Genomic DNA, 15,689 nt, shown 5'->3' on the forward strand with positions numbered 1-15,689 from the left:
ACTTCTACGTTATAAACAAATACTTTCAGATCATTTGCTGCTATTTGTAACTGAACGAGCAAAGAAAAAAATCTTACGTTTTGAATAACTAATAAATCATTCCAACAATAAGCATTTTTCCTAGTGACTTGACTTTCACTGGGAATCAAACCCAGATCTCCGACTTACTTAGTAAGTCGGCATGTTTTCTTTACACCATGAAAGCGATAAGTTGAAGGAAAAAGCTAATCATTATGTACACAAAATATATTTAATGGATAAAATTTTTAGAAGTCTTTTTCCTACAAGTCTGTATTTACCATTTGACCCCCATGGCATGGCCAGTTTTATGCTAACACAATTGTGTTTAGTTTTACTACATTTACACGATGCTTTGCTGAATACCAAATATCTATGCAGTCAGATTCATAGATAATTATAATTAAATACATATAAGGAAAACAAGATACTACAAAGCAGGGTTAATTAAATTTGGACTTGCTCACATTTTGGCAAAATGACAATTTTCCAAAACAATCAAATTATAGAACAAGAGCCCTAAGGTGCTCAACTGTGACCAGAAGTAACTAAACTATTCTGAGAGGGTGTAGTTTAGAATAATAAATGAACTTGATGAAAAATATGTAATTTGTAGGCAAATAATCATTTATAAACTTGACTTTGCTTATCATTACAGCAAATGTTTTGACAAACTTTAAACAAGATGTGTTTGTGAAACACAATTTCCCCCTTTATGACGTTTGACCTTGTAGGATGACCTTGACCCTTCACCACTCAAAATGTGCAGCTCCATGAGATACACATGCATTTCAAATATAAAATTGCTAGCTTCAATATTGCAGAAGTGACATTACATGATCAATTTTGACCCATATATTTGACCTTGAAGGATGACCTTGACCTTTCACCACTAAAAATGTGCAGCTCCATGAGATACACATGCATGCCTAATATCAAGTTGCTATCTTCAATATAGAAAAAGTATTCATAAAATTAGCGATTTGGGCCACATATATTTGACCTCTGACCTTGAAGGATGACCTTGACCTTTCACCACTTAAAATGTGCAGATCCATGAGATACACATGCATGCCATATATCAAGTTGCTATCTTCAATATTGCAAAAGTATAATAAAATGAGCGATTTTGGACACATATATTTGACATCTGACCTTGAAGGATGAACTTAACCTTTCACCACTCAAATTGTGCAGCTCCATGAGATACACATGCATGCCAAATATCAAGTTGCTATCTTCAATATTGAAATACTGCAAAAGTGTACATTAAATGAGCGATTTTGACCCATATATTTGACCTTTGACCTTGAAGGATGACCTTGACCTTTCACAACTCAAAATGTGCAGCTCCATGAGATACATATGCATGCAAAATATCAAGTTCCTATCTTCAATATTGCAAAAGTTATTGCAAATGTTAAAGTTGGCGCAAACCAACCAACCAACAGACCAACCAACAGACAGGGCAAAACAATATGTCCCCCACTACTATAGTGGGGGACATAAAAAAGGAACACAATTTTAAATGCAACTTCCAGTGTTTACAAGCTTTTTTTAATTTGACATTTTGACCCACTTTTTGACGTTATGTGATCCAGTTTCAAAGTCAGCTGAGATTACATTGGGCCAAATGCTCTGATCATCTTTCATGAAAAATGCACATAAAAAAGCCCAATTGTGTGTTAACAAGGTTCTACTCTAGCACTTTAAGAAAAACTGTCATGTCCACTGGCAGCCATGTTAGTCTACAAACCGGAACCAGTTACAAACTCGACAACTGAGCTATCATTAGAATAAATATTCTGACCAAAATTTATGGAGATATGGCTAAAAATGGCACTTCTAGAGAATTTACAAGGTTTCATTATAGCCATAAAGACAATTGCCTCGTGCTCTAGTGGATATGTTTTTTGAATAGACATAAAAATTTCGAAACTGGACTGAGCCATCATTTGAACAAATATTCGACCAAAATGCATGAAGATTTGAAAAAAAACAGTGACTTCACTAGTGTTCAAAAGGTTTCACTATAGCTATATAAGGAAAACTGCACAGCCCTGTTACATACGGTCATTTATGAAGTTCCACAACTGTTGTCGTACGTTAAACAGTTTTCTAGATAGTAATTTCCCACTATTTTTTCCATCAGTGCAGCTTATGATCAACAGTTAACTAGTCACTTCCACTTTAAACCTGTCCACTGTAAACACAAGGTTTACTGTTTTGACCTTTTTATACTTTTTATTTCTTATTGCTTTTGAAATATCATCTTATATATAATGTTATAATGTTCGCATGTATCTCCAATTATATTCTACAACACCGGTTCAATACATTGAGCTGTACACTATAAATGTAGGGACTAAAATATGATGATAACATTTCTCATCTCTTCTTCTTCTTGTCAATCACTCAAATGGAAACACTGGCCCCTGTGGTACACATTCTTTTTGATCAGCATGTTTTGTCTGCCAAACTGAAAAAAATAATAATCACAAATGAACATTTTAAAGAGAAGTGTTATGCCCCAACACTAATCTTTAGTTTCAAAACAATTGTAATGTCCAAACAAAATTAAACTAAAATACCAAAGTGTGCAAATTCAAATGCTTTTTACTTTGAGCTAATAGAGAGAGTTATACAGACAACAAGACATTTGCACATGGTGAATACTTGTGTTATTTGGATAAGGCATTACCATGATATAGTCTGAGCAGTAGTAGGACGCAATGCATGCCTCTCCAACCGCTCAACTATTGTGACTGCTAGATGATGATTTCAGCTGAGGAGCTAAACAAAAATGAGCAAGGGCCATAGTTCTGCAAAATTTGGGCTCATACATAATTTATTCCTTTAAGATGCCAATGTTTCCAATGTTGACTAGAAATGGCGCGGCAGAGACCGACGCATATCCCCACGCCGCATGTTTGACCCAGGGGCGCCCCAGGGTTGGTAATGGGGCCATGCATAGTTGACCGTATTGTCATAAGAGAAGTTCAGTATCAATTAGAAGTATATCGGTGTAGAAATTAAGAAATTATAGTAAAAGGCAATTTTGGGTGGGCGTGGCCTATGTGGGAGGGGCACCCCAGGGTTGGTAATGGGGCCATACATAGTTGAGATTGACCGTATTGTCATAAGAGAGGTTCAGTATTAATTTGAAGTAAATGGGTGAAGAACTTTTAAAGTTATCGAAGGATCCAGAAAAGTGTCAGACTGACAGACACAGAGCGCAAACCGTAAGTCCCTCTCCTTTTTCAAGGGTAGGAAACTAACAAGTTTTGATAATAATGTAAAAATAATGGTCAAAACAAGAAACTGATTGAAATACAAAGTTAGGTCGCCCAAAGGGTGTTCTCATTATGTTATATGCACAAACAGGGATTTCAGATATTAAAGGGGTCAGGACCATGGATAATTAATAAACCCTCATGTCAATTTCATGTGAATTGCCAGCATTTAATTCTTACGTTCACCTACCATTACTAACATCAAGAGTGTCTTGGTTTGGGTAAAGCTTTCGTATATTGTTTGGAGGCATAGTGTAATAGCTGTGATATTTTAGGAATAAAATGAACCTAAACACAAAACTGAAGCAAATCTGCACCTTTCTAGGTATATTTTGACCTTTGACCTTGAAGGATGACCTTGACCTTTCACCACTCAAAATGTGCAGCTCCATGAGATACACATGCATGCCAAATATGAAGTTGCTTTCTTCAATATTGCAAAAGTTATGGCAAAATATTAAAGTTGGAACAAACAAACCAACAGACAGACCAACAGACAGGGCGAAAACAATATGTCCCCACTATAGTTCATTTCAACGCTCACGGACACTGGAACCCCGGGGAGAGTAGGAAAGCTCCACTATATATATTTCATATATAATAGTCGAGCTAAAAACCCTATTTTACTATGACTCAAGGGCCATAACTCAGGGGTGTCTGGGTCTATTTGGCCCATTATCTAACTTGACCTAGATGTTATTGCCTTACACATTTTCATGAAGTTTGGTGAAGATCTGATGACAATTGCTTGACTTATTGAACGGAAAATAATCCGGACGGACTGACAGACGGACTTACTAACTTACAGACGGACGGATGGACTAACAAATTAAAGGACGGAGCGATTTTAATATGCCCTCAAAATCGCTGGTTCGGGGGCATAAAAACGACATTGTATAAAATGTATTGTATTTCTTAAACTGTATGAACTGTTATATCATACATGCCATACGACCCGGATTTTCCGGGACAGTCCCGGAAATGAAGAACTTGTCCCGCTGTCCCGGAAATCTGTCAAATGTCCCCGAATTTACAAAATCCATATATACATGTACCTTATCTTAGGCTTAACTGCACCTCGAATCTGTGTATATATGCAGCGTCTCCATGACAATGCCTACGCGAATAGGCAGACTACGCTACGTGTCAAAATCGATCAATTAACAGGGGTCCTGTTATCATATTGATTGCCTCACGTTCGCTGTCAAACCGAAAAGGCGGCATTGTTTTGGTTGTTAATTGACTTATATCTACATCGAAACAAGAGTGTAACTAATGTGTGACTGTACGGATTTTAAGTTGACGATCTACCGGTACTGTTTTGTTGTATTTGTTTTATGTGATTGGTTGTATGTATTGTGAATTGATTTGAGTTGACAATCTAACGGTACTGTATTGTTGTATTTTTTATTATATAAATGTTATAAATGAATAAAGGCGTATCAACAACTACGCGTTACACACCGGTCTTAATAACAATAACGCAGGGACGTCACCATCTATGTTTAGAACGCTTACACTGAAAACGCATGGCCTGTATCTAGTAAAGGAACTAGTAATGTTTAATTTGACGTTAATAGATCAAGTATATTTTGGATAGGCTTTCGAACTTTTGCAATTAACGATGCGAAACAAAACAAAACGTACCAAAAATGCATATGTCTATAAATATCGCTACATTTTATACTTGTCCCGGAAAATCGGCAAAAGTCGCGGACAATTTAACACAATGTCCCGGAATTGGTCTGAAAAATTATGGCATGTATGGTTATATGTAATTTCCATTTAACATTATCATTACATCTTCTCACGCTAGATTGGAAGTCTCTGAACTGTTATATACAGACAGATCAATCCCTAGTTTATCTTCCAGGGATCAGAAGATGTCTTGAAATCATTATGAACTGTTCCATCATTTAAAATACTGTATGAAATAAATGACAAAGTTATGGCCCAGACAAACTTCAGGTTTAAAACACAATAAGTGACCCCATGACCAAGTTTCTGACCGGGCATGATCCATATTCAAACTTGACCTATACATCATCTAGATACAATTTGTAACCAAGTTTGGGTGAAGATCTGATGAAATTTCGGGACAGACTGATGGACCGACAAAGTGGTTCCTATATAGCCCCCATTACCAAAAAGATAGTATTACCAGCAGTTGGTTTCAATGGAAATTACTTACCAGACAAGAGGTTTGATGCAAATTGCTGTGAGGGGAAACTGGAAAATATCTGAAACAAAAATACAGTCTTATATAATTTGAAGCGCTATATTGTTAAATCAAATTTTAATATTTGATAATCATAATACTGCTAGCTGTCTGATTACAGAGGAGTCTTCACAACATAATGCGTTAACAGTTTTCCTGCAATAAGCAAACAGGACAAAATCAACAACACGAGTATTTATAATATATTCAGAGACAAAGATGATCCATCCATGTCTTTGGAAATAAACAAAGGGCATTTAACAATTATTTTGGCCTCATTTTAGCCATGTTGATAAATATAATGGGTCATACTGCTTGGTGTGTTACAAGTGAAACACCATCAAAACCAGTGCTCCAGCTTGGCATGAATGGAAGGGCGCAGCACCCTGCCATTCAAAGATTCCAACCTGTCAACCTTGGACACCCTTCATGCCCTTTGATGAAATTGCCGAGTTGGGAATAGGGAGTTACAGTTGTAAGATCGTACGCGAATATCATTTGCCATTTAAAAGGAATCATGATGTTCAAACTTAACCTTTGACCTAGAAGTTGGCAAAGGGTTTGTTTTTAGTTGGTCGCATTTTAGAATTTACAGAGCATATTTTGCAAATCAGTGTGTGCTTAGAAGCCTTAGCTACGGAAAGAACCGCAACTCAATTTGCTAAGAACGATCACCACTGCCTGTCTGCAACAGATGACAAATGATTCTGCTCTAGCAGTGAGTGTATATACCAGCTTGTAAGGCGACATTGGCCAGACTAGTGTTTATCATTAAAGTCTGTATGTATTTGTACCATTTTTGACCTCATCCAAGATATCATTGGGACAAATCTTCGGACAAAGTTTCATGATGATCAGACAATAAATGTGGCCTCTAGAGTGTTAACAAGGTTTTACTATATAGCCATAAAAGAAAAAATGCAGAGCCCACTGGCAGCCATGTTTTTCAACCAATCAGCATCATGTTTGAACTCGTCCAAGATATTATTGGGATGAATTTTCTGACCATTTTTCATGAACATCGGAAATAAAAGTGGCCTCTAAAGTGTTAACAAGACTTTACTATAGCCATATAATGAAAAAAATGCCCCGCCCCCTGGAAGTCGTGTTTTCCAAGCAAATGTACCCATTTTCAAACTCTTTCAAGATATCATTGAGACCAATCTTCTGACCAAATTTCGTGAAGCTTGACAATAAATGTGGCTTCTAAAGTGTTAACAAGGTTTTACTAAAGCCCTATAAGGAAAAATGCCCCGCCCCCTGGTGGCCATGTTTTTATAGCAACCATACCCATTTTCGAACTCATTCAAGACATCATTGGGACAAATCTTCTGACCAAGTTTCATAAAGATCAGACAATAAATGTGGCCTCTAGAATGTTAACAAGGTTTTACTATAGCCATAGAAGGAAAAATGCTCTGCCCCCTGGCAGCCATGTTTTTCAACCAATCAGCATCATTTTTAAACTCGTCCAAGATATTATTGGGATGAATCTTCTGACCATGTTTCATGAAGATCCGACAATAAATGTGGCCTCTAGGGTGTTAACAAGATTTTACTATAGCCATTTACAGCCATATTAGGAAAAATGCCCCGCCCGTTGGCAGCCATGTTTTTCAAGCAAACATAACCATTTTCAAACTCATCCAAGATATCATTGAGACCAATCTTCTGACCAAATTTCACGAAGATTGGACAATGCGGCCTCTAGAGTGTTCACACGGTTTTACTAAAGCCATATATAACCATATATGGACCATATATAAATAACCATATAAGGAAAAATGCCCCGCCCCCTGGTGGCCATGTTTTTAAAGCAACCAAAACCATTTTCAAACTCATCCAAGATATCATTGGAAAAATGTTCTGACCAAGTTTCATGAAAATCTGACAATAAATGTGGCCTCTAGAGTGATAACAAGGTTTACTATAGCCATATAAGGAAAATGCCCCACCTCATAAATGCCATGTTTTTCAACCAACCGGCGTCATTTTAAAACTTGTCAAAGATATTATTGGGTTGAATCTTAAGTAATATGCATATAATAATGGAAAAAGGGCCATTATTCTTACAAAATGCTTGATACAGTTGTCTGCTCTTCTTTATAGATTGGGGTCATGTTGGTAAATAAGTTTGCAAAATATGAAAGCAATATGTCAAGGGACGTTGAAAATATTTTAGGTGGTACGCCAACTTTAACATAGATTTATCAATAATATGAATATTCAAAATGGTAAAGGGGCCATAATTATTACAAAATGCTTGATAGAGTTGTCTGCTCTTGTTTATAGGTTGGGGTCATGTTGGTAAAGAAAAATGCAAAATATGAAAGCAATATGTCAAGGGACATTGAAAATATTTGGGGTAGTAAACAAACTTAAACATTTGCTGCATTTTCTAAGTGGAATAGGGGCCATAATTATTACAAAATGCTTGATAGAGTTGTCTGCTCTTGTTTATAGGTTGGGGTCATGTTTGTTAAGAAGTATGCACAATATGAAAGAAATATGCCAAGGGACATTGAAAATATTTGGGGTAGTACGCAAACTTTTAACATTTGCATGCTCACACTAACGCCAATGCTAAGGCTAACGCAAACGCCGGGTGAGTAGAATTGCTTCACCATATAGATTTCATATATAATAGTCGAGCTTAAAAGGGTCTTTCTGTAAATCTTTAAGAGAACAAATTAAAAACTCAACAGGCCTTTTTTATTATTAAATATGCTTGTTTCCATATATAATTTAAGGCCCTAAAATCATTCAGGATATAACTTTGAACATTTTTTACAGAAATAAAATGATCTTAAAGTTCTCTGCAATGCAAAGTAATTTTTACACACTAGATATTTAAAAAAAATAAATTGTTAACTTGTCCATGCTATTCGGGCCGGCTGCCTATGGAAAATCTTGATTATATATATATTATATATATATATATACCTGTTGTGACCCTTGAGATCCTTATGAAATGTTCATAATTCACTAATAACTGTATGTAAAAAAAATAGTATTACCAGATAATCGGGTTCAAAAGTTATTTTTTTCAAGACAGGATGGTTGGTGGGAAATGTCTTCCGACGAAACTGAAAAACATCTAAAACAAAAAGAAAGTGACTTCTTGTATAATTTGAAGCACTATTCATTTTAATACAATTGTGTTTTGACAGCCATAGTTCTGCTGAGCCTAAAAATTAAAAGTAGGTCAACAAAACACAAAATGAAATCCAATGATTGCATCACCAAATCTTCAACATATCCAATTAATAAAATTAATGTTTATATATAGACGGTTTTGATACATGGCACAACATCAGGGGTGTCAAATGTCCCAAATTTGAAATCCTAATGATAAAGTCTGGAATCTGAGCCTGTAGGTCCCTTACAGGTAGAGCCCCCCAAAGCCATAGTTCATTGTTCTTTTTATAGTCTTAGTTGCTATTTCTGGTGAGTAAAATGCAAACTATTATAAGCCAGACCACCAGTAACACTCGATGTGTAATTGTCATTTTATATGTTATAAAGAAGCTGTTTGTAAAACATGCATGCCCCCCATATGGGCTGTCCGTTGTAGTGGCAGCCATTATGTGAATACGTTTTTTGTCACTGTGACCTTGACCTTTGACCTAGTGACCTGAAAATCAATAGGGGTCATCTGCGAGTCATGATCAATGTACCTATGAAGTATCATGATCCTAGGCAAAAGCATTCTTGAGTTATCATCCGGATTTTTTTTACTGTTTCGGGTCACCGTGACCTTGACCGTTGACCTAGTGACCTGAAAATCAATATGGGTCATCTGCATGTCATGATAAATGTACCCATGAAGTTTCATGATCCTAGGCGTAAGCGTTCTTGAGTTATCATCGGAAACCATTTAACTATTTCGGGTCACCGTGAATTTGACCTTTGACATAGTTACCTCAAAATTAATACGGGTCATCTGCGAGTCATGATCAATCTACCTATGAAGTTTCATGATCCTAGGCGTATGAGTTTTTGAGTTATCAACCGGAAACCATTTTACTATTTCGGGTCACCGTGACCTTGACCTAGTGACCTCAAAATCAATAGGGGTCATCTGCAAGTCATGATCAATCTACCTATGAAGTTTCATGATCCTTGGCATATGCGTTCTTGAGTTATCATCCAGAAACCATTTTACTATTTCGGGTCACCATGACCTAGAGCTTTGACCTAGTGACCTCTAAATGAATAGGGATCATCTACGAGTCATGATCTATCTTCCTATGAAGTTTCATGATCCTAGGCGTAAGCGTTCTTGAGTTATCATCCGGAAACCACCTGGTGGACCAACCGACAGACCGACCAACCGACATGTGCAAAGCAATATACCCCCTCTTCTTCGAAGGGGGGCATAATAAATGTTAATCCACTAACCATACAGTAAAACAACTGTCCAAAAATATATCCAGATATGTCTTTTGCAAATGAAATAATATATGCACTTAGTTTGACAGCAGAAAATGGAAATTTAATGATGGGGGACATATGCTACATTTTGTAGTATGTAAGATTTCTGGAAAGTAGCCAAGAGGTTAGGTCAGTTACCTTTTATGTCCGTGTCAGCGGATAACCAATCAGACAATAGTAAAACAAGGGACAAAATTGTCACAAAACCAGGTTTTCAATGTAGAAAAAAGTCTGATAGAGGGAGACAACTCAAACTGAACTGATTGTTTATAATTAACCCCCTTTGTTTCAAAATAAATATATTTTTAGTTGTGGCGACCTTGACCTTGGAGATATTGACGTAATTCTAAAGTGCGATACAACGTCCCACGATGGTGAACAAATATGCCAAATCATTTTTAAGTCTCACAATAAATGACATAGTCTTGGCCCGGACAAGCTCTTTTATGGCCATTTTTGACCTTTGAACTCAAAGTGTGACCTTGACCTTGGATATATTGACAGTATTCTTTTGAGCGACACACCGTCTAACAGTGCCCCAGATAAGCTGCGTATCTGCTTCTTTTACCCTATTAAAATGTTTAAAAACGCAAACAAATACAATATCATGCGTATTGAAAACGCAACCAATTTGACTTTTACGCAAACTCGTCAAATAGGATGCGTACAATTCAATGGCTTCGATCGAAAATACTTTTCTCATTTTCGGTATTTTCTTTTTTGAAGTATTATCGTAACGAGGCGATGCTTTCAATCAGCAAGCACCTGGATTTTGGAGCAAGAAACAGTCAAAGTAAATAAAACGCTCTGCGGACTAGATTTCATAGTAAAATAAAGCGTCTTACCAAATAATTTACGACGACATACATGCGTTTTCAATCTGACTCAATCGTTTTATAACTCAGTTCACCCTATTTCAAGAATGAAATCACCCTATTTTTCAAAATCAAAGGGTGAAAACCCTATTTCCCAAATAATTATCTGGGCCACTGGTCTAATGATGGTGAACAAATGTGCCAAATGATTTTAAATTCTCACCAAGAACCACAACGTCATGGCCCGGACAAGCTTGTTCCGTCCGCCCGCCAGCCGGCATTTGCCAAATTGAATAACCCGTTTTTTTCTTTGGAAAACCTTGTTAAAAAGACCAGGAAAAATCCATACTAAGCGCACATGCCCGGCATGCCAATGAAGCAATTACAATATTTGTTCACACCCCCTTAAAACAAATCATCAGATTTACACTGATCTAAAATTCAATCCTGAATGGCTCAAATCAGGATTTCCAAATAATCCGGACAATTAACACCCTTGCAACATGCATGGGTTGCTAAGTTACTAAATGTCCTACATATAACAAATTCAGAATTTGTGTACCATCCCACTCACATAAATAGCAATTGCAAGATGATGTCCATTACAAACCTGTTTGTTATCATTCTGACCTTTTTGTACTTCTATAGTTTTTCAAATTTTAATGTGATTAAAGTGCAAACACCTGATTATAGAAGGTATACCTAAGATCATATTGCTTGCCATGAGTAATAATCCAACAGATTGGCTTTGTTTGTATGCCAATAGATAGAGCTTGCACATTCTTTTTCAATATGTGGTTATGGACAACTGTAAACATTACTTCATGTATTTTAAGGGGCCTTTGCATGTTTTGGTAAATTGACAAAATAAAACAAGAGCAGCTGTCACCATAGGATGACTTATGCCCCCTATAAATGCTTGATAGAAGTTATGAGCTTTTTTCGAAACCTAAACACAGATTTCGAAACCTAAACGCGGACCCTAAGTTCAAGGTCACAGGGGTCAAAATTTGTGTGCGTATGGAAAGGCCTTGTCCATATACACATGCATACCAAATATGAAGGTTATATCTCAAGGGACATAGAAGTTATGAGCATTTTTCAATATCTAAACGCAGATTTCGAAACCTAAACGCGGACCCTAACTTCAAGGTCAAGGTCACAGGGGTAAATTTTTTTGTGCGTATGGAAAGGCCTTGTTCATATACACATGCATACCAAATATGAAGGTTATATCTCAAAACATAGAAGTTATGAGCATTTTTCAAAACCTAAACGCAGATTTCGAAACCTAAACGCGGACCCTAAGTTCAAGGTCACAGGGGTAACAATTTATGTGCGTATGAAAAGGCCTTGTCCATATACACATGCATACCAAATATGAAGGTTATATCTCAAGGGACATAGAAGTTATGAGCATTTTTCAAAACCTAAACGCAGATTTTGAAACCTAAACACGGACCTTAAGTTCAAGGTCAAGGTCACAGGGGTAAAAATTTGTGTTCGTATGGAAAGGCTTTGTCCATATGCACATGCATACCAAATATGAAGGTTATATCTCAAGGGATATAGAAGTCATGAGCATTTTTCGAAACCTAAACGCAAAGTGTGACAGAAATACGGACCGACAGACGGACAGTCTGATAACTATATGCCCCCTTTTCTTTGAAAGGGGGCATAAAAATTGTTTCAGACTTGCACATTTTTGTTGCAGTTATGATCTTTGTGAGAAAACAGTTATACTTAACATTAACAACCTGAAATTGATAAAACGTTGCAAAGCAAAACAATTGAATAATTTGGAGTTCTGTTGTCGTTTTTTGTGACACTACGAGCTTTGCTTATAGAAACTAAAAGTATAAAATATTGTATGAGCATGGATGGCCGTCTTAGCGTTAGACTTTTACTCCAGAGGTCAGTGGTTCGAGCCCAGATGAGGATTACTTTTTCTTTTAATTTGTTCTTGTTTTTTAATTGAGCTTTTTAGATTTAATGTTTACATTTATAAATATAACGCATTTAATGACAAACTTCAATACATGCCATAATCTGTTATAAGGTCCATTAAATACCAAGATGAGTATCAAGGAACCTGAGTGAAACATTTTATTTTATTTCGGATATATACAGGACTGCTTATTGGAAACAAAAAGTTTGCTCGATTCTTGAATGACTTACAAAAATGTTTATCAAATCAAGTAGGTTCGTTTATTCTTCGTCTGTTGTCCCATCTCGCCAACAGTCAACCAGCTCCCTCCAGGCTTGTCAGTTCCAGGCGAGTCTCTCTAGCTGCCCCCATTTTGGCCCATCTGCTTAGAATCTGCATCCAGGTCACGGCGCCAGGTGTTACTGTATTTGAAATAAAGTAGGTTGGATGCCATTAAATGTGACTTTAAACACCATAATGACAGACAAAATAACAGGTTTATTTCCCTTCAATTAATAACAAGCAAATTCATTGAATTGATATCCCCCGCTAATTAGCTTCTGGACACAAAAGTGTTATATTTGACACTCAGGTAAAAAAGCATTTTAGGTTCTAAGGGCCATAACTCCGTTATTAACAGATAGTGTACAATGCCATTTGGCATGCATCATCCTCTTATCTATACATATACTCATACCAAGTTTCAATGAAATCCACCAAAGCACTTCCAAGATATGGCTCCCAACACAAAAGTGCCGGATGGACGGAAAGATGGGCGGACAAGGCCAAAACAATATCCCTCCGCCTATTGCAGGGTGATAATAACATGAATGTAAATTAAAGCCAGCACATATATGAATTAACTGCCTAGATAGGTGTATTAAATATAATTTAGGGCTGTACAATACTTACTGATATGTGAGCATATATTTACTTTTAGTAAATATAAATAAATGTAACAGTAATACTTACACACTTGTGACTGTGAGTTTATACATGTAACTAAACTTCCTTTATAATTTTATAACAGTGTTTTATTCCTGCCATAGTATTAAGTAGTCACTTGCTCAATAACACATTTAAGCATGAGCTGTTTTTTTTTATCTGCATACATAAGAAAACATCGAAAAAAAACACAAGAGGAGCATGTATCCGAAAGTAAATTACGTCCGAAATCGGGCAAGTTAAGCTTGCGCGAAATTCACCAAAACATCGATTAAATATGGTTTAAACAGAATCATATGTAAAACTTGAATGATAAATTAAACATTATCCAACAAAAGCATGCAGCTTTAACCAAAAAACAACAGCAAAAATCAGCAATATAGCGATGTTGTTGAATAACTCAGCGAAGGCTAGCAAGAACTTGAAGAAGAGAATTTTCCAGGGGAAACAACTAAAAAAGTAATGCAAACGGATTTAAATGGCTCATGCACGAAATTTTATAATATAGCAACAACACATGATTTAGCTATAGAATTAGAATGCGAAAGATTTTTTTTAACTATTACTCGAAGATTCCTTAACTAAATAAAATATCAATAAAAGTTAAAACTTTGAGTTTGACCTACTTAGCAATCAATGGTCAAAACAACCTCGAAATAGCTTTTTCTTCATGTCAACAATACAATTGTTGAGTTAATGTTGACGTAATACTAATAATGGTAATACTATCCATATTCTCTACCTAGAATATTCATCATATTAAAATATCCAATAAATGTAGTATATTTCTTTTCACGCTAACAATTCAAGATGGCTTACAATCGGTTTTGCTTGGGCATGCGCATTGTAAGCCTATTTGGTTTGGTCCCGCCTTTTTCTCCATATATGGTCATTTGAGCTTGTGGACGGCCGTGGACCATCCACCTACAGATATAGGTATTTAACTGGGGAAACAAACGCGTTGATACCTTAAATTAAATGCAATATTTAAGGAATAATATTTTTCTATCATGGTTTGTTGTCGAATAACCCACAGTAAGGAGTATAGATGCGTAGGAATTAAATCACGAGTGCGAAGCACGAGTGATTTGATAACACGCATCTATACAACTTACTGTGGGTTATTCGACAAGAAACCATCATAGAAAAATATTATTTCGATTCTAACACGATTCTGATTGATTTGGTTCAAGCTTTAGGACGTGAACTATATTTTTCAATACTCCGCCCTTCTTAGTACAAAGTTCACTATTTAGTGACGTAATTGAATCGTACAAACATATGACGTCATTTTCATTCATAATATTTTGCAAATGACGTCACTTTCATTGAAAACAACAATCGTAAAAACCTAATGACGTCATGTTTATTGATGCTACTGAAAAGCTGACATGCTATAAATGTTTTCTGAATTACGCTTCCTAACCAATAACAATCTTTGTAGGTGTGGTTATGCCACTTATCACCAAATATACAATTTGTTGTTTCATTACATTTATATACATGCTACATTTATTACATTTATTTTAGGGCGGGTTTTAGCACGTGCATTTTACTGCAATATTTTCTTTATTTATTCGGAACTATTTTCGAAACATTAAGCTCCGCCCATAAGTTATTGCAGAATAACCCACACTTGATTTCCTTCTTTGTCTATAGAAAACAAGTCGCGTGCCGTGTTAGAATTTAGATTTGATTGTTTGCATCAATCTTAAAATCGTGTAAGCCTTTGTATTCCGGTGTTTAATTGCCCCTTTGTTCTGCATAAACTGATTATCTCGTCTTGATCAGATATTATCCAGACTTAACTGTGTCATAAATCACACTCAGGGGGGCACGCGTATACGGGAGCTTACCGCGTTTAAGTGAGAAAGTTGTGGCAAAACTTCAAAGATGGCGTCGTTTAAGTGTTTTTCGTGAAGGAGTAGCGGATATTTTCACCCGGTAAGCCAGTTTATATTTGTATTTCTTTTTCGGCGTAAGCTGTATTAAGCCAGCTTTTCACCTTAGCCTGACCTTTGTTAGCGTCCAATAGAATT

At 36.2% G+C, this 15,689-nt stretch overlaps 1 long non-coding RNA gene across 2 annotated transcripts; it reads right to left on the bottom strand.

Annotated features, from left to right (window-relative positions):
* Positions 1–205: 205 nt before the first annotated feature.
* On the bottom strand, positions 206–14,487 carry LOC127850476 (uncharacterized). 2 transcript variants are annotated; one of them, XR_008035311.1, is made up of 6 exons: positions 14,393–14,487; positions 12,957–13,127; positions 8,547–8,626; positions 5,503–5,551; positions 2,720–2,811; positions 206–2,497 (listed from the first exon to the last, which is right to left on the bottom strand). It is a non-coding gene; the product is annotated as an uncharacterized LOC127850476 (long non-coding RNA). The 2 variants fall into 2 exon arrangements; XR_008035312.1 differs by having other exon boundaries at positions 14,277–14,415.
* Positions 14,488–15,689: the final 1,202 nt, after the last annotated feature.

Source organism: Dreissena polymorpha, chromosome 11 (assembly GCF_020536995.1).
Source record: "Dreissena polymorpha isolate Duluth1 chromosome 11, UMN_Dpol_1.0, whole genome shotgun sequence".
Taxonomy (NCBI): domain Eukaryota; kingdom Metazoa; phylum Mollusca; class Bivalvia; order Myida; family Dreissenidae; genus Dreissena; species Dreissena polymorpha.